The sequence below is a fragment of the Anabrus simplex genome, chromosome 4, assembly GCF_040414725.1.
Source record: "Anabrus simplex isolate iqAnaSimp1 chromosome 4, ASM4041472v1, whole genome shotgun sequence".
NCBI lineage: Eukaryota > Metazoa > Arthropoda > Insecta > Orthoptera > Tettigoniidae > Anabrus > Anabrus simplex.
The window spans coordinates 242,980,995-243,002,193 of NC_090268.1; the positions used below are offsets into that span (position 1 = coordinate 242,980,995).

The 21,199-nt window shown below is 36.9% G+C and overlaps 1 protein-coding gene across 1 annotated transcript in view; it reads left to right on the forward strand.

The window, feature by feature from the left end:
• Positions 1-21,199, forward strand: part of Gp210 (nucleoporin 210) — a 461,410-nt gene that overhangs the window by 139,799 nt on the left and 300,412 nt on the right. The gene's annotated exons all lie outside the window — the stretch shown is intronic.

A 21,199-nucleotide genomic window follows, 5' to 3' on the forward strand; every position in this document is an offset into this window, starting at 1 on the left:
TTCTCGCTATCACGCTGTTGATACAAGTGGAATGCACTTTGTATACATTGAAGGTCATAGACCTCACCCTAACCAGCCTGCTGTACTCGGCAACCCGGTCTCCCAGGTAGAGACAGAAATAATCCAGAAAATCCTGTTCCAGCACTGAGCTAATTACTTCTGGTAATCGCTCACTTGTCTTTATTCATATATTAGAACCTCAACCTCCTTTCATTTACACAAGCGTCAGTTTACAGTAAACCGTAACCCAGCACACATTCCAGCATGCCTAAGGAAAAGTCTTCTACTAGTGTTAAGTTATGAACTTTTGTTTAGGAATTTGGAGAAGAATATTTCTGTACAGACGGTTTAGTTCTATTTGACAAGTTATGTGAAGTGAGAGTCGTGGATGAAAAACGTTTTAATGTGCAACAGCATTTTAACACGGCAAAACACAGCAGCAATGTCAAACGACAACATGTCGATAAGAAGAGGCAGCAGTTGATATTCGATAAGGCTGTTGCATCTTCAGCGGTAGAGAGATGTTCAGAAATTTCAAAGGAAGTATGCGAGATGATGGTATCTGCAAACATTCTTCTAAACAAGGTGAATAATCCCCATTTCAAGAATTTCGTGGAGAAATACACCAAAAAATCTCATCCTAGAGAGTCAATACTGGGAAAAATCTATTTAACGCGTTGCTATGAAGATACTCTAAATCGAATACGACACACTGTAGCAGACAATAAGATTTGGATGTCTATTGATGAGACGACGGACACTGAAGGTAGGGGAAATTAATTATTGGAACACTCCGTGATGATCACCCTGGGAATATTTTTCTACTAACCTCAGAGGTTTTAGAGAGAGCAAATCATTCGACAATTGCAATTCTTTTTTGATAATGCACTAACATTTTTGTGAGAGGATGAAATTAAGCGGGAAAACGTTCTTCTCTTTGTTACTGATGCTGCTGCGTACATGGTGAAAGCTGCTGAAGGCCTCAAGCTGTTTTATCCAAGAATGATTCAAGTCACTTGCCTTGCGTATGCTCTGCATAGGGTGGCAGAAGAAATTCATAGAAATTTTCCTGAAGTCGACAAATGAATATCTAACGTCATTTTTTTTTAAAGCACCACTGCAGGTTACAACTTTCAAGGAGTTAGCTCCTTCGACACCACTCGCTCCACAGCCAGTTCTTACTAGGTGGAAGACGTGGCTCGATGCTGCTGCGTATTATTGCGAAAACTACTCCCCTGTCGAAAACATTATTAACGGCTTCAACAAAGATGATGCCTCTTCTATCAAGATTGCACAGAATTTTTTTCCAACAGTTTGTCAGAAAGTCTGGCATATACTAAGTCGAACTTTGGAATTATGCAAGTGATAAAAATCATTGTTATCCGTATTGAAGATACTGAATGTAGGATGTTAAAAGGTTTTTTTTTTCACCTATTCAATACATATAAATTTTTATAATTTAGGAATTTATTGTAGATTCCACTTGAGACATGTTTCGCCCTTCATTGAGGGCATCGTCAGTCAAAATATCACCTCAAGGTAAAAAATCAGGTAACTGGTTAGTAGTAGACATGTACAAATTAATACATATTATTAACAACATACAAAAATTAAGTATGGGAAATAGTTGCACAAAAGTGATGGTTGAACATGTAGGTTTATAGATGAAAGGTCAGCACCAATGCCTAAAAATAACATAGTAGAGTTCTGCAGTGGTGCTCTGGAGAAACAGTTGACGCAATCATATGATAATAAAAAGTTAAAAATATTTACATTATAACAATTAAGGGAGAAAAGGTGTAGTGTTTGGCGTCAATGTTTTGTAGGTTAAAAACATTGACGCCAAACACTACACCTTTTCTCCCTTAATTGTTATAATGTAAATATTTTTAACTTTTTATTATCATATGATTGCGTCAACTGTTTCTCCAGAGCACCACTGCAGAACTCTACTATGTTATTTTTAGGCATTGGTGCTGACCTTTCATCTATAAACCTACATGTTCAACCATCACTTTTGTGCAACTATTTCCCATACTTAATTTTTGTATGTTGTTAATAATATGTATTAATTTGTACATGTCTATTACTAACCAGTTACCTGATTTTTTACCTTGAGGTGATATTTTGACTGACGATGCCCTCAATGAAGGGCGAAACATGTCTCAAGTGGAATCTACAATAAATTCCTAAATTATAAAATTTATATGTACTGAATAGGTGAAAAAAACAAACCTTTTAACATCCTACTTTGGAATTATGTCGAGTGCAATTACTCATTTAGAATCTGCTGGCTTAGAAATTCATGCAAGTATTGACATTGCGAGAAGTGTTGAACTTTCAGTACCACAATCACATGGAATAGTTGGTGACAGGGTAAAACGTTAACTTCAAAATGTGCTTAACCGAAATGATGGTTTTCACCGCGTGTGCAAGATAAATGATGTTCTTAGAGGAGAAGGTACCAGTACACTTGAAGATGCCTGCATACTCGACAGCAGTGATTTAACATTATTTAAACATGCACCAATAATGTCTTGTGAAGTAGAAAGGAGCTTCTCTTCTTACAAGAATGTGTTAAGTGATAATCGGAGGTCTTTCGCGCCTGATGCTTTGAAGGTGAATCTTGTCATACACTTCAATTCCATCCTCGGAGAAGAATGAAAAAAGTATGTGAATTTGCTCTGACGCCCTACCATAATGTATTGAAAGCCATCTACTTAATTCGTTTCTTGGTGCTCAATTTAAACTTTAACGCATTTGAATAATGTTAATGAAATCTGGGCTTAAACGTTCCAAAATATATATTTTTAAATAGATTTATTTCTATTTTTCTCGTATTACATACCACCAATGCAGGGAACAAACATGTTTTGACTTTTAAAATGTTGTGTGATCTGATAATCTTAGCGAACTTAGTTCTCTATAGATATGTATTCACAAAAGTTTGATAAGTGAATTGAGGATAATAGTCTATGAATGCACATGTGTATTCAAAAAACTAATATTAAAGTAAGAATAAAGAACATAGGAATTGCCGTTTCGATTTATAATTTATTTTAAAATGGCCATATTTTGATTAATCATTTCGGGTCACTTTTTTGTAATTTTTACATCATATTTCGTCATTTTTGAGGTCATATTTGCTTGATTATTTGGGCTATTTTTAGGTCTTAAACATCCGAGCCCTAGTCATGACCTAATATGATGGCAGACATTAGGTTCTGAATCACTGCAACATTAATTACAATAGGCAGATCCATGCATTTAGTGGTTAGGTTAGTCTGTCCTTGGATGGAATAGATTACCCTGTCTGCTGCTCTCACTGCCCTTTCGAGATGGTGAGACTTCATAGGCGGTAGCAATCTCGCAACAGTCCCATTTTAAAATGAATGGCTTGCTTGGCTGTCGAGTATGGTTGAAAAATATTCTTTGCCTATCCTCAAGGTGATGGCTGGGCGAGGTTGGCTTGTTCTGCTCACAATCTGACCAATCCTTCTCCTATTTGACCAGGGCTGCTTGTCTGTTGGGTCTTGAGACGCATTCCTGTTCCTGGTCCCATCCCCCCTCAATCCAGATTGGGCCAGACCTAGTTTTCCGACACCAAAAGTTGGGCATTTGTTCTTCTGATGTCCCGTTCTTCTACACTGGTAGCATTTCCTAACCGACCTGGTCTCTTCTGTGGCTTTGCTCTTGCGTTCATCTTCCAACTGGATGATTCCATGCAGATCATTAAAGGTTGTCGGTTGTGCTACCTTATCAGATCAAAATTAAGATGTATGGCTTTTCAGGCGTTTTCTCTATTAACCAGCATTTCGTCTTAGGTCTGACAGTAGACTCTTCAGAGTGGGATGTGTCAGACCCTACCCACTGATGCTGGGGTGTATGCAGGTGAACTTACCAGAAGCCTTTTATTAGGCACAGTCTGATAACTGCATACGGGAGATAAGACTCCACAATGGAATTAATGCCCGCCTAGAAATGCTGGTTAATAGAGCAAACGCCTGAAAAGCCATACATCTTAATTTTGATCTGATTTTGATATGCTCTATTGGTGGAAAAATATCTAATTCCCTCCATGGGAACTTAGAATTTCCATTTATGATACCTTAAGCAGGGGTCTAATCTTATCGTGGAGTAGCTCTACGATCTGTGGCAAGATCTCATTCTCGCTTCCTTCAGGGTGGAGCCGCTTGAAGAGCTGGTATTTCTGGAGGACGAATGCACTAGCTCTCATGCCGGCGGGTTGGCATCAGTCAGTAGCTTCCTCTTCACAGAGCTCTTCAACCCTTCAGAATTAAACCTAGCAAGGAATTCCCTCTTGAAATCAGACCAGTTTAAATTTAAGCCTTTCAAGTTATTCCACCAAGTAGTGGCGTGCCCTTTTAACTGCAGTGTGATGAGTTGAACAAAGATGTCATCTGGTCGATTAGTCCTTACTAGTAGACTGACCGATCCCTCGACGAAGCTAGTCGGGTTCTCTTCCAGTCGCCCATGGAATTCTGGAAGGCGCTCTATAATCACCTTCGGGTCTAGGCATCCTGTATTGCTGGTTAGGTTTGAGGGGTTGGAGGCATGTTGATAGGTCCTGTTGGAATTAGTCCATCTTCTACCGCGTGAAGGATGCTTTCTCTCATTTTCAGCACATCTCCCTTGATGGTCAAAGTTCTCCCCTCAACCTGTTGTTTTATGCTGGAAACCAGGGTTTCCACCTCCTCCTTGAGGTTAGAGATGTCCCCTTCCAGCTGGTTTATCCTACTATCGTTCTGCTCCACCTGTCCCGTTTTGACCTGATGTTTGATATCTGCTGTGTCAATTGATTGTTGACATCACTAATTTGGGAATTCATCTGCAAAATTTTATCATCTACGGTTGAAATTTTCAATTCTAGACCCTGTTCAACTTGTAAACCTGCATGCACACTTATGATATTTGTCTGGTTAAAACTGAATTAGCTTGAAAAATTTTATCTGAAAGTTTTTCATTTACTTCTGGAATTTGGGCTGAAAGTTTGCCATTCTGTTCTGTTAAGGTGGAACCCTTGAATCAACGTCTGAGATTTTGTCATTGAGTGCTTGCATTGTGCTTATTAAGCTGGAACACATTTAGGTAATATTTACCCCATCTGCCGATGACGAGTCCGGTGTTTTGTCCACCTCGATAAAAACCTTTTCAGGATCTTGGCCGTTTTCAATGAGATTTTCTTGTAAACGCATCTTCAATGATTTTTTTCTTGCCGTTCGCCAGAATATTTCTCTTTGCGAGTTTGTCTTTAAGTTGTTGTATGGACATTTTTTTCCAGTATTACTTGTGTTTTGTTCTGATACACTTACACTCGTATTCCGAAATTTATTCTTCAGTCCTCTGTCACAGTCTCCATTGATGTTACTACAAAGATGCACATACAAAATGCTGTCAATTGTGTACACTATTTTACTTACAAATTACACACACACACACACACACTCTCTCTCTCTCTCTCTCTCTCTTTTATAAACTGCCATCTTGAAACAAAATACTACTACGAAGCAGTAGAAGAAGACTGCCACAATAGCATGAAACGTACTACCAATCACAACTTGAATTCACATACTTGATTAAAGAATTACACTCACAACTCTTGTTAAACAACTCAACTCTTACCCTCAAGACTGCCTCTTTATATGCGTTGTTTGCCCAGGGTTCTAGAAGAATGTGACTCAACATGTTTTCTCATAATTTCGAGAGTCTCAACCTATTTACAATGAAAGGAATTTTCTGTAACTCTCTAGAGCCAAAGATACATTGTTCCAGACTGTTACCATGTGTTGCATAATATTGCGATGGATATATACAGGTAATAATAAATTACATACTATTACTTGTGTGTTTTACATTAAATAAACTCATATTAATATACATACAGCAGATGTTTCATGACATAACCTCACAAATAATAGACCACAATTTATACCAAATAAAGTTCGTACACAACTATGTAAATAATAATACTAATAGATGTTAAGAACTTCATAGCAACACCTCACAATAATAATAATAATAATAATAATAATAATAATAATAATAATAATAATAATAATAAATCAAGCTCGATATTTCTGTTATTTACACATGGGTTAGAGAATATTTTTTCCAAGTTATACTAGTCTATTACACTTGCGTCACAGCCACTTGCAATAAAATTCACATAACATCTCATGGCAACTCTAAATTCAACACTCCATTGTCCAGTACGTAGCATACACGTGGTAATTTTCCATATGTCAAATATGAGCCAAAATTACATAATAACTATTATTTTGTTCATGTGTGGTAATGTTAAGCCTGTTGCTCACTGTAAAATGTTTCGTAAAATTTGTTGTACAATAAATTTTATAAAAATTTGATGAAAACAAGTTGTGTTGCTCACGGTAAAATTAATTTATAAAATCCGTGGAAACATCAGTATGGCCATCTATGAAATAACTTCTGAACTAAGAAGTGTATGTGCTGCCATCTATCGATAAACTTTTAAACAAAGAATCAGCTGTTCAACTTACAGTGTGTTTGAGAGTATGACTCCAACAAACAAAGCAAAACCCAATCAATCACTACTGATCTGCATTTAGGGCAGTCGCCCAGGTGGCAGATTCCCTATCTGTTGTTTTCCTAGCCTTTTCTTAAATGATAGCAAAGAAATTGGAAATTTCTTGAACATCTCCCTTGGTAAGTTATTCCAATCCCTAACTCCACTTCCTATAAACGAATATCTGCCCCAATTTGTCCTCTTGAATTCCAACTTTATCTTCATATTGTGATCTTTCCTACTTTTAAAGACACCATCCAAACTTATTCGTCTACTGATGTCCTCCCACGCCATCTCTCCACTGACAGCTTGGAACATACCACTTAGTCGAGCAGTTCGTCTCCTTTCTCCCAAATCTTCCCAGCCCAAACTTTGCAACATTTTTGTAACGCTACTCTTTTGTCGGAAATCGCCCAGAAAAAAATCGAGCTGCTTTTCTTTGGATTTTTTCCAGTTCCTGAATCAACTAATCCTGGTAAGGGTCCCATACACTGGAACCATACTCAAGTTGAGGTCTCACCAGAGACAAATATGCTCTCTCCTTTACATCCTTACTACAACCCCTAAATACTCTCATAACCATGTGCAGAGATCTGTACCCTTTATTTACAATCATATTTATGTGATTACCCCAATGAAGATCTTTCCTTATATTTATACCTAGGTATTTACAATGATCCCCAAAGGGAACTTACACCCCATCAACGCAGTAATTAAAACTGAGAGGACTTTTCCTATTTGTGAAACTCTCAACCTGACTTTTATCCCCGTTTATCATCATACCATTGCCTACTGTCCATCTCACAACATTATCGAGGTCATTTTGCAGTTGCTCGCAATCTTGTAACTTATTTATTACTCTGTACAGAATAACGTCATTTGCAAACAGCCTTATCTCTGATTCCACTTCTTTACGCATATCATTGATATATATAAGAAAACATGAAGGTCCAATAATACTGCCTTGAGGAATTCCCCTCTTAATTTTTACAGGGACAGATAAAGCTTCACCTACTCTAATTCTCTGAGTTCTATTTTCTAGAAACGGAGCCACCCATTCAGTCACTCATTTGTCTAGTCCAATTGCACTCATTTTTGCCAGTAGTCTTCCATGATCTACCCTATCAAATGCCTTAGACAAGTCAATCGCAATATAGCCCAATTGACCTCCTGAATCCTGAAATCCTACAAGTTGGGCTTCAGTAGAATAACCTTTTCTAAACCCAAACTGCCTTCTGTCAAACCATTTATTAATTTTGCAAACATGTCTTACATAATCAGAAAGAATGCTTTCCCAAAGCTGACATACAATGCATGTCAAACAGACTGGCCTGTAATTTTCAGCTTTATGCTTATCACCCTTTCCTTTATATACAGTGGCCACTATAGCAACTCTCCATTCATTTGGTAAAGTTCCTTCATGCAAACAATAATCAAACAAGTACTTCAGATATGGTACTATACCCCAAGCCATTGTCTTTAGTATATCCCCTGAAACCTTATCAATTCCAGGTGCTTTTCTAGTTTTCAACTTTTGTATCTTACTGTAAATGTCATTGCTGTCATAGGTAAATTTTAATACTTCTTTAGTATTAGTCACCTCCCCTATCTGGACATTATCCTTGTAACCAACAATCTTTACATACTGCTGACTGAATACTTCTGCCTTTTGAAGATCCTCGCATACACACTCCCCTTGTTCATTAATTATTCCTAGAATGTCCTTGGAACCTGTTTCTGCCTTAAAGTACCTATACATACTCTTCCATTTTTCACTAAAATTAGTGTGGCCACCATTTATGCTTGCCATCATGTTATATTTATCTGACTTCTTTGCTAGATTCAATTTCCTAGTAAGTTCCTTCAATTTCTCCTTACTTCCACAGCCATTTCTAATTATTTCTTTCCAACCTGCACATCCTTCTTAGTCTCTTTATTCCCTGTTATAATATAGTGGATCTTTACAATTCCTTACCACCTTTAAAGGTACAAACCTATTTTCACATTCCTCAACAATTGCTTTAAACCCATCTCAGAGTCTGTTTACATTTTTATTTACCGTTTTCCACCGATCATAGTTGCTTATTAAAAACTCCCTCATGCCTGTTTTATCAGCCATATGGTAGTATAGCAGGTAGGATAGTGTAGCAGGTAGGGACCCTCTTCGGAGGCAGCCCTACCCAGGGAGTGGCGCCCCTGCCTATGTGAGTCCCAGAGCACACTGACCCGGTGTGTAACATCTGGTATGGGTCCCAGCTCAGGGTTACGAGTGAAGACCTCAACGGCATCTACGGCGGAGAAGGTGGACTTCGGTACGGCGGGGATGGCGGAAGGGGCATACCCGTAGCGTCTGTACTCCAGAGGAGCGGCCACGAAAGGCGTCTGTCTCCATGTTAGGGGCGGCCTAATTTTGAATCTGGCAGTAGGTATAAAATGCCTTTGGGTGTGGCGAGCCCATCGTAACAATAGCCTATATGGACAAAGCAAATATGGTGCCTCGGAAAAGGTTAGGGCGTCCCCTGCTAAAAGCGACGCGCAGCTCTTCAGGTGCTGGGGGAACTGTGAAAAATGGGCAACCAGCACCAAACTACATCAAAATTGCAACAGTTAATGTACTGACACTAACGGGAAAGACAGAAGAACTGGTTGACTTCATGATAGAAAAAGATATAGCCATACTTGGACTGTGCGAGACCAAGAAGAGGGGTACAGGGGAGATCCCTCTGAGAGAAGGATACAGGCTGTATTACAGCGGAGGACCTGAAGCAAAAAATGGAGTGGCCGTCATACTTAGAAGAGAAATCCAAGAATATCTGGAATATACAAAGTACGTCAGCGATAGGATGATGATGATCAGACTCCAGTTTGAAAATGGCGTGAAAGATCTATTTCAGTTGTATGCCCCACAAACTGGTTGCATAGATGAACATCTAGAGGACTTCTTAGAGGAAGTGGAGAGACAGATAGAAGATAAGGAAGTGCTATTGATGGGAGATCTAAATGCACAAGTTGGAATGGAAAGACAAGGAAAGGAAGATGTTGTAGGGCCCTTTGGATATGGAAATGTAAATCCAGAAGGTGAGTTGTTGGTGGATTTTTGCATGAGGAATCAAATGATTGTTGGAAACACCTGGTTTAGGAAGAACAACAATCAGAAGATTACAAGGTATGGCTGGGGAGACAGACGGACAAAGACCATGATTGATTATATAATCATAGAGAAAGAACACCGGAAGAACCTTGTAGATGTAACAGCCATGCCTGAAGAAGCCTTTGGTGGAGATCATAGAGTTGTGATAGGAAAATTGAAAGTTGGAAAGATTGAAAAACCCCAATTAAGAAGAGAGAAGAGAATTAAAGTATGGAAGTTGAAGGAGAAAAGCATACAAGAAGAATTTCAAAGGGAAATAATACCCTTGGTACCCAGGACAGAGGTGGGGAATGTTGAAGAGGAATGGAAAAGATTTAAGGAAGCACTGGTTGGATGTGCAGAAAAGGTGTGTGGTAGAACATCAGGAAATGTGAAAGACAAAGAAACACACTGGTGGAATGATAGGGTAAAGATTAAAGTGAAGGGAAAGCAAATGGCATGGAAAGCATGAAAAACATCTAAGACTGAAGAAAGTAGAAGAAAATATGTGAAGGCAAAGAATTTGGCCAAGAAAGTAGTGGAGGAAGAAAAGAGGAAAAGCTGGGCCTTATTCACACAGACATTGAGAGATGATACGCAGGGCAGCAAGAAATTACTGTATGGTATCTTAAGAAACAAAAAGAGAGATCAAGTAAACACCAGATTTGTGAAGGATGAAGGTGGCATAATTTTAACAAAGCCAGAAGAAATAAGAAATAGATGGAGAGAGTATTTTCAGAAGCTGCTGAACATAAGAACGGATGACAGTCATTCAATGGACGACCAGGAAAGGCAATTAGTTGACGAAGAAATGGATAAAGAAATTACAATGAATGAAATTGAAATGGCAGTAAGAAAGATGAAAAATGGAAAAACTGCTGGAATAGATGAAATTTCAGTGGAGATGATAAAGGCAGCTGGAGCTGTAGGCCTGCAGTGGACATATCGGATTCTCAGGAATGTCTGGGAGAATAAGGAGGTCCCTGAGGATTGGCAAAAAGGAATAATCATCCCAATTTTCAAGAAAGGTGATAAGAAAGTTTTGAAGAACTCCAGGGGAATTACTCTAATATCCCATGTTGCTAAGATAATGGAAAGGATACTGGAAAGTAGAATAAGGTTGAGGGTTGAGAAGCAGATACAGGAAAATCAGTTTGGTTTCAGAAGTGGAAGGTCAACAATAGAGCCCATTTTCATTATGAGACAACTAATGGAAAAGCATTGGGAGTACGGGAATGATATGGTGATGACATTCATTGATATTGAAAAGTCATATGACAGTGTCCCTAGGACGAAAGTTTGGGACAGTCTGGTGCAAAAAGGAATTGGACAGGGATTAATAAAAATGATCATGGCATTGTATAAGGAATGTTGTAGTTGCGTGCAAACACAAGTTGGCGGGACAAGTTGGTTCAAAATAACTAGTGGGCTGAGACAGGGAAGTGTTCTATCACCAATCCTGTTTACAATAGTAATGGATGACATCATGAGAATGGCAAAAGCAGCATATGGAGGAAGAGAAATGAACATGATGTTATTTGCAGATGATATTGTGATTTGGGGAGAAGACGACTGGAAGGTTCAAGAACAGTTGAATGTGGTGAATGGGAAGATTGAAGAATGTGGATTGAAAATAAGTGTAGAAAAGAGTAAAACTCTTGTTATGACTAGAGGGGAGAAAGAAGGAAAAGGTCAGATTAGACTTGCAGACAAGTCCCTGGAAGTAGTGGAAACGTTTAAATACCTGGGGAGTGAATTAATGGAGAATGCTCGACTGGATGCTGAGATTAGTAAAAGGATTCAAGCTGGAAGTTGTTTCTATCATAGTGTAAGAAATATGTTATGGGACAAAGATGTGCCAATGGAAGCAAAGGATACTATGTACAAGATGTATTACGTACCCATAACAACTTACGGAGCAGAAACTTGGACAATGACAAAGAAGGATGAGAGTCGAATACAGGCAGCCGAAATGAAATTCTTGAGGAGTATGATACAGAAGAGTAGAAGAGACAAAATAAGGAATGAGAAAATCCGGGAAGAAATTGGAGTGGAAAAAATGAATGATAGAATAGAGAAGAGCCGACTAAGATGGTTTGGGCACATAAAGCGAATGAGCGACGAAAGAATGCCAAAAAAGGTGATGGAAATGCAAATTCAAGGAAGGTGAGGCCGTGGACGACCATGATTGAGATGGAAGGATACCATCCAACGCAGCATTATAGTAAGAAACCTGGACTGGGACACAGTGTTGGAAGAGGAGTGGTGGAAAGACCGAAGAAAGTGGAGAGGAACCATATTTGCCCCTACCCGGCTACAGCTGGATAAAGGGAAATGATGATGATAATGATGATGATGATGGTACTGCCTAACAGTCCTAATTTTAATCTCTTCCTTTCTTTCACATTTATTTTTAATTACCACAAAAACAGCTTTGTGATCACTAATCCCATCTATTACTTGCGGCTTTAGCTGCAATTATATGTTGTACAGTGGTAAAAAGGAAGAAAAGAAATGCCAGGAAATGCTGGACTCGGGATTGGATAAAAAGAAGAGAAGAAGGTAGAGGATTGCTGTCCTTGGTTGAAAATGAGTTGAGGTTAGAATACCAGCATTCATATGGGAATTTTCTAAGAATTAAGGAAGGCAGTTTTAAAAAACTTCTGGATCTTGTTGGTCCCAAAATTATTCGACAAGACACTCTTGAAATGAGACTGCAAGTGACACTCCGATTTCTGACCACTGGAGAAAGTTACATCAACTTGATGTATTCAACTAGAATACCATTTGGATCTCTAGCACGTATTATTCCTGAAACATGTAGGGAAATATACTCTTCACTGAAGGAAAAGTGTATGAAGGTAAATATTTGAATTTATTTAAACAACATAATTATTAAAAAATATTACATAAATATGTACAATATCGTCTTTTAGGCTGTGGGAACTCCTTTCCTAGTCTGTATTTAGTAGGCCTAATACTTCCAACTGAGCATCCATTATTGCTTTTTGAATTTTATGTTTGGTAAGAATTTTAATTTTTGTGTCGGTAAGAGCTCTCAGTTCTGAGGCAATAAATTTGCCAAATTCATCATCTGCATCTTCAGTATTTGACACTGAGTGAAGCACCTTTGAAGCCTGAAGGAGGACATCGTCTTCAATCGACCCCTTCTTCCGTTTTCGTGATGTGCCTGGAAATAATAATCATAATAATAATAATAATAATAATAATAATAATAATAAGCTAATTCACAGTGATTGCATAAATAATATGCATGTTTCTGAATTAACGTCACTGCATAATATCATAATGTGAGTAATTACCCTACTACAGTATACCATTAATAAGTTCTGGAAACCATTAACTTCCTAGAAAGTCGAGAAGGAAAATTTATCACCAGAAGATTGTCAATTTTCTTTTTGAACTCAATTACCTACAGTGTATTTTAGTTGCCTCAACAAATTGTTTAAAATATTATGTTTTGATATTTCTATAAACATATATAAGCTACCTGATGTACTTGCTGCAGTCTGTGATGTACATGACTGATTGTCAGTATTTTCTTCTTCATATACAGTCAGCATCCCATTGTCATCGAATTTTACAGAGCCATCAGGCAGAGTAACCTTTAAAACAAACACAATTTTTTTCAGGTTCCAGATACTGTGACTGGATGGCTTGAGATTGCACATGAATTTGAAGAGAAATGGAATTTCCCTAATTTTTTGGGTGCATTGGATGGGAAGCATATACAGTTTGCAGCTCCTAGATCAAGTGGTTCTCACTATTATAATTATAAGGGTACTAACAGCATTGTTTTGCTTGGTCTGGTGGATGCCCATTATAAATTCATATACATTGATGTTGGGACCAATGGACGAGCAAGTGATGGAGGTGTCTACCAAAACAGCACCTTGTTTGCATCAGTCCAAAATAAAACACTGAACATTCCTCCCCCTCGCAAACCTCCTGAAACTGAGTGTGAAGTGCCATATGTAATGATTGCAGATGCTGCTTTTCCCCTCTCTTCCAACCTAATGAAGCCTTTTGGGTACTGAGGGCTGACAAGAGAGCAGAAAATTTTCAACTACAGATTAAGTAGGGCCAGATGTGTAGTTGAAAATGCATTTGGCATTATGGCAAATGTTTTTAGGGAATTACTGAGTAAAGGACACTCTCTGTTGACAAAGTGGAATCCATTGTCCTTGCTACCTGTGTATTGTACAACTTCCTTTTGGAAGAGAACAGGGGAGTTTATATGCCACCTCACAGTGTGGATGAAGAAAATGTACAAGAAGGCAGTGTGCAATTAGGGGAGTGAAGAAGGGATCTCATCATGGGAGAAATCCAGAGGCAAGGTGGAAACAGAGTTTTGCAAACACCACTAAGTATCTGGAACACATTGAAAGACTAATGGTGTAGGCAAAGTATCATGGCAAGATCACTGTGTGGATAAATTTCGATTCTAGTTATTTATAACAAACATGTTAATTGTATTTCTCTGTGACTGTCATTTACAATATTGTTTTAAAATGAACCCTTCTTATAAATGTAGGTGTACAGTAGAGTTTTACATTAAAAAAAAATAATTTTAAGCCCATAATAGTATAGTGAATAGATACTTAGTTACCACTCTTTGAGATGAAAGTTTAAATTCAATTTTCTTTCTACTTTTGAAATTATGAGTTAATTTTAATTTGTAAGGGTGTAGTTTTAATTAGACAAGTATGTTTGGAATGATGTTTATCACAGTTGTTCCTCTTAAGGTTGGCCAAATATTTAGCTACTATTCTTGTAGATTAACATGTCTGTGTCTGTTAGGTCAACAGCCCAGAGGCTGGTTGGATCCTCAAATAGCATCACCAAAGGCTTAGCAGTTATAGGGAAACCACAAAAATCAATGGCAGTACCAAAATGAGGCATACTAGGCAAGATGAAGAGTGAGGTAGTTTGGCATTGCTATCCTCACTGGGCCAGACAGTGCCAATGTAGCACAACTAACCCTGTGAGCAACACCTTTCATGACACTCAGACACACTGGTTGTGCTCTGAATGTCATTAATCATCACCACCCATACCCCAGCAGCTTCCATATTGTCACAGCCATGGATGAGACTGGGACTTCAGTGGAAGCTACACTTTGCTCTGGCCTGTGCCAAGAGATGGATGTAGATTAACATAATTTGTAATATACCAGTATTAGCCCTTGTAGATGTTTCAACACCCTGTACTTTGCACAGCCATCGCTCAGCTTTCAAATAGTACAGTACATGACATAATAAAAGTGGTATGGAATTAAATTGAATTAGTGCAGGAATTCATATATTAACTTAAGTTATTGAGTGTTTACAGGTATCATTAAATTATGATTTAAAATAATCCACCTAAGCCTAGTTGTCTTTACTGCATTACAGCCTACATGAATGCTCAGTAATTAAATTGTGTACAGGTTCTGTATTGACTATTATGATCAAAATAAATATCTGTATGTCCACCTGTTCAATACTTTTATAATTTAATAGTATCCTTAGATTATTTTACATGGTCCATGGTTACTGGTTACCATGTAAAATAATTTAAAGAGACTATTAAATTATGGTCCATGGCTACCATGTAAATAATCTACAGAGATAATTAAATTTTAAAAGTATTGGATAGGTGGACATATACTTCTTTTGATACAGAATATTCCTCTTACTCACACATACTCCCTACCTTCACAGATTATGAAGGAATACAATTTGGCTAACCCTGAATTTTACATATGCATGGATGCAAGAGGTGTGTATCCCATGTCTCAGGAATATTCAGACATGACCTTGCATCCCCCATTGATAGAGTTATTGATGTTTGATTAACTCTGACTGTCAATATCCTCCATTGAAATGAATACATTTATCCCACCACCTACTAGAAGAGTCAATCATACCATGCTGGAAAATATGTGGATCAGGAAGACAGATAGCAAAACAAAAGGTGGAGTTTCACATTCAAAGAATATCACTCTCCTACTCACAAAAAAAAAAATAACTTTCATATTTAAATTTGGTTGTTGCACAGGTCACATGTGACATGACTATCTTGTAACCTATGAAATCTAGATTTAGAAATAAACTTTACCTGACTGTCATCACTACTACAAGTTGTATTCATATCCAAATTTGATTTGCTGCTCCTGGTAGCAATATGTGGAATAAGGAACAGCATACGGTCATACCAAGCAAATGTTGGTTTGTATACTTCATTGCCACCCATTCCACTGTGTAAACATTTCATAACCTTATTCCTGAAAACAAACAATTGAATGTAATCTACTACAGTAAACTTGCAGATTTAAATAAGTCAGTCACGTTTTAATATACACTGAACAAAAAACCTGTTTATTGGTACACAGTAGGTTGTACATTAATAATTACTGCATTTAAATTTTTGACAGGTTACCAAGTCAACCGTGAATGCATGAATAGAACTAGCTTTACTATCTGCCATATTATAAACTTCATATCAAATTTAAAGAAAAATCAATCAATCTCAAATAATTACGATTGATCAAATTCAGTACTAATCTCTCATTAGTGAATTGAGTTTGAAGCCCGTTTATCTTTGACTTCACATCAGCCGGGCTTGTATTCGGCCGAACTTGTGACACAATTTCAGCGATTGTGTTTTCTGCCTCTCTTCTTGCATTTCTGTTGTGGTAAAGTGGCGTTTTAACCTCGTACAAACATGGATATTTCTGGTATTCGTCCAGTAAAACACTAACAGCTTCCTTAGTCCACCCGGAACCTGCCATTTTAGAAAGAAGTGTTTGTTTACAATTGAGCTTTGCAATCTTCTCACGACGTAGCGCCTGCATCATCATGATGTCAGCTTCGCTGATTGGTTCATTTCGTAAAATTAATTTTACGGAATAGAACATGTCCTATTTTATGAAAGTTTTGTCAAAGGTTTTATAAAACTTAAATTTGACCGTGAGCAACAGAAATTTTATAAAATTAAATTATTGTACAATAAATTTGACAGAAAATTTTACCGTGAGCAACAGGCATTAATTTACTCAAACTGCTTTGACTATAATATACTGGTTTGCTCTGACAACTTATACTTGCTTTCCACATTTATATTTGTTTACATGGGGCCGATGACCTCGATGTTAGGCCCCTTTAAACAACAAGCATCATTATCATTTGTTTACATAGGTTTAGCAATCTATACTCAACACATATGGTATTAATAGGCTAGCAATATGTTCTTTACTATTCCGAAATAGCAGTTGCCTACTACTCTGAAATGACGATTCATTCATTACCTATGGTATTTATAGAATGACAACTGCTTGCATAGCCGTTATGGTAAATTAAGGCATAATGTAGCCTGGTCTGTTAAACCTGATCTAATGTAATCTGTTTTAAATAATCTGGTCTGATATAGCCTGGTTTAAAATAATCTTGTTTGACGTTATGATAAATTTACAGTTTATTTGGTCTGGCAATTATTTATAGCTTTTGTTTGTTTTGTTTGGCATAACGATTATTTATTTGTATATCACTGTGTTTGATAAGTTCTCTATTTCTCTATATTATGATTTCTTCATAGATAGTAACTTAATTAATAATTTAAATACATTAGAAAAGAAAAGAACCAAATATTATGATATAATTTGAAAATTTCCACGTCCATAAAGTAAATAAATCACAGCCATTGAGAATCAAGCAATGGTTGCTGAATTTCAGATGACCAATCGCGTACGATGTACAAGAATAGCCATCATTCACAAACATAAATGAGAAATAAATGAAACAATGGAGAATAAAACAATAGGATCACATCCCAATAATAACCCATTAAGAACATTGCTGTCTGCACTTGTAATTCCAACATGATATATGTGCAATCCAGAAATAACACAAGGATAGCATCCCAAATGAACAATAACAGATTGTGCAACATGCACACATCAAAGAAATGTACATGTAAACATTGAAATATTAACATTTCTGAAAATTCCGTTCTGATGGAAGATCCAAATCATAACTCTAATATGTTATAGATGATCACAGTCTCAATTCAGTAATATCAGACATAGAATTAATTATGTGCATGGACTCCAATAATAACAAAATGAGGGCAGAATAAGACAATAATATCTCCAATGACTTAATCCTTTCCCACGGAATATCTTTGACTCACTGTCGGGCGAAACCTAGAGTAATAATTTGCTTGTCAGGTATAGTTGTGGAGTACCTTCACTGAATAATTTATTCTGTAAAAACCACTTAAGATACCACTTTCAAATTTTGTAACACAGGAAAATACACTATAGTTATTCTAAAATGATACAATGAGATCACCTAATTACATGCAAGAACCCCCCTCCTTGTTGAGAATGATACATCGAGAAGCATCCAATAAGGTGCATAATGTTAAATTGCTTGTTGTTGAAGTCAGTCTGAATTGCTGGACCTGGTGGGGCTCTTATTTTCTTGGTAATGCAGAGAATGCAGGAATTAACCCTGAATCTCCCAATTTATTTCCTTTTCGGGATCAGTCGGATTTAGATAGCAAATCTTACTTCCTCTCGGACATACAAACTATCAACATTTTTTTACTGAATGGGATTGGAAGATAAATTGACATTAGTTTGAATATTATGTAATTAAGTAGAGGCTCATAGTCCGAAACAGAATTAACTGAAGAATTACAACTGATAATTAAGTTTCTTACAAGTAGGCCTAATATTTTTAAAGGGGAGACTACCTGAATGAACATTTCCTGTCCTGTGCTGTATTTCGATCTCCCTCAGATTGATATCGTCCCAAATGCTTCCTATACCATTTTTATTATCATACCTACAACTTCAAACTCACTACCATTGCATTTGTCAACATATTGATCTAATTTGTAACAAATGTCCTCCGCACTCAACTGGTTATGAGCAGCCATGTTGCTGCAATGTGTTTACATTTAGTCGGCTGTCTGTTCTATCTAAGAAAACGTATAAAAGAACACTTTATTTTAGGATTCCGTGCATGCCAGTTTTATCTAGGAAGCGTAGGGAATTCACTGGTTCCAAGAAGTTATATGTTTAGCAGACAGATGGCAGAGGAAGTCGGTTTGAAAGTTGAGTACGCTTTACTACGCAACCCGCGGGAGACAATGTGTGACTCCAGTACGCTTTACTACGCAATCCGCGGGAAAGAGTTAAATGTAAATACAGTCAACTAATTTTCCAAATGTTATCAACATCAACTATGGTGATCTAAAGTATACGGTGTACACAATCTACTCTTCCCTTTATAATAACTTAGTCATCTTTTTCAAAGATCCTCACAACATTTACACGGCTAACTACCAGCCTAATTATTCACTCTTACATGTCTCAAAGACTCATGGCTATTTACGCACATTATTATTACCATCAGTAACATCTCGAAGATTCCTGTCTATCTGCTCATATTATTATTACCATCAAAATCATCTCGAAGATTCCTGGCCATCTACCTGCCTATATTCGTCACTTATAACGTATCGAAGACTCCGGGCTATCTATCTACCTATCTAACCATATTTAATAATTTAGAGGACTCAATTACAACAACACACTCAGTTCATATACATGTCACATGTCATAATAATATGTAGCAGAGTAATGTACCACATTTCAAAGATCACACTACCTCATCAATGTTAATATACACTTCTAGCGATTACGAATACTTGATGTCAAATTGCATAATACTGTCATGATAACACGTATTCCACCATAAAACTCATCAATTGAGACCAAAAATCAAATAATTCAGATTAACTTAAATACAGTACTTGTAGCTGATATAATCCCATAGTATGACTGTGAATCTTCCAAAAATTTATATGGTGCTACATACAGTAGGGTTACACTATCTCCACGTTATTTGCTTCGCTTTCAAATAAATGACATTACTTGAATCACACTGCTAAATGTAGGATAAAAATAAGAAAGGAATTTTCAATAAAATGAAAGAAAGGATAAATAGAGTAGTTATCTTTGCTGGAACACCGCTGCCACATGCTATGGTGGTTAATTAACCATAATCATAGGGCTTCCAGTCCCCATGTTGTTTAGTTAGACATGTCTACGGCTTTCTCAAACCTCTCTATACTTGGCTTATTTGAAACATTCTCATTCACCTGTAACTGAAAATTGAGTATTAAGTACATTGTTATAGAGAAAGTACACCACACATAATTCCAGAAGAAATAAAGCAATACTTGCTTTAAAAATGATATTACAACTGTTACCAACAAACTCTTATATCTAGCTTAACCTAAAGAAAGTATTTACAATCTGTATTTTACAACAGTCTATACATGTGTGTAGCCACGCCAGCATCGACTAAATATTTCCGTACGGCACATATTCCATAGATTTGACATCAGTATCACTTCACACGTTTCATGTAGCATTCACAGTCAGCACACTGCTAAAATCTGGATACACTATTGTCAGCAATTGCCGTATTCCTTCCTTTTAATCATTTGTTTAGCGACATACAAGATTTCCAATAAACAGAATTGCACTCATATCAAGTATCTTCGTAGTTCACCTTAGCTGAATTAATTTCAGAAAACACTGTTTATAGTATAAATCACTGACCATCAATGACCCTTTCTCAAACTTGTAAAATTCAAATACGCGCGCAGCCGACTCATGGCACATTATTGTCTTGCCATATCCATTGTTGAGCTTGGTCACACAGACAATAAGACTAGTGGTGTTCTTACCAAGACGATCAGAATGATAGTGACAAAGATAAAAGGGTGAACTGCCGCGACTGGAAATCAGCCCTACAATCAAGTCTTGAATGACTGATGATCCGTAAATGTCATTGAAAATTGTTCCAAATCTCAATATTTTATGTGGCCAAATTATTAATGTTATAACTAATAACACATCCATTCTGCATGAATACCTCTGTGCTCCATGGTAAAAGTAATAACTTAAGCAGTTGTATCATAGTTAACAAGGAATAATTGCCAAAATGTACTCTCACAATTCCATGGACTAAATTAAGCCATCGCCTATCATCCTTATGAAAGGCAACAGTATCTGTTAACTAGTAATAAATGGATTCCATTCTTAAAGCAGTGTAAATCCAGTCAACAATATTCTGAATCGCTTAAATTGGCTGAGTTCTATTTCTGATTACCTGGCCATATTGCATGTGTGGAAAGAATTTTTTCTTTAATGAATTCACAATGGACAGATGACAGAAATAGACTGAAAGTAAAATCTCTGTAATTAATGTTATTCCTGCAATACAATTTTAAAGAAATATCTTATCAGGAATTTCATGATTACATTTCACAAAATTAATTGTTAAAAATATGTCAAGTTCAAAAAATTCTGATTGGTATCAGCATCAGGGCACTTCTGTGTCATAAATGTCTTTAAGCAAAGGTAAATAAATTCTGTTTTTAGTTTTCATTAACTTGTGTTATTGAGAAGTGAGTAATTCCACGTG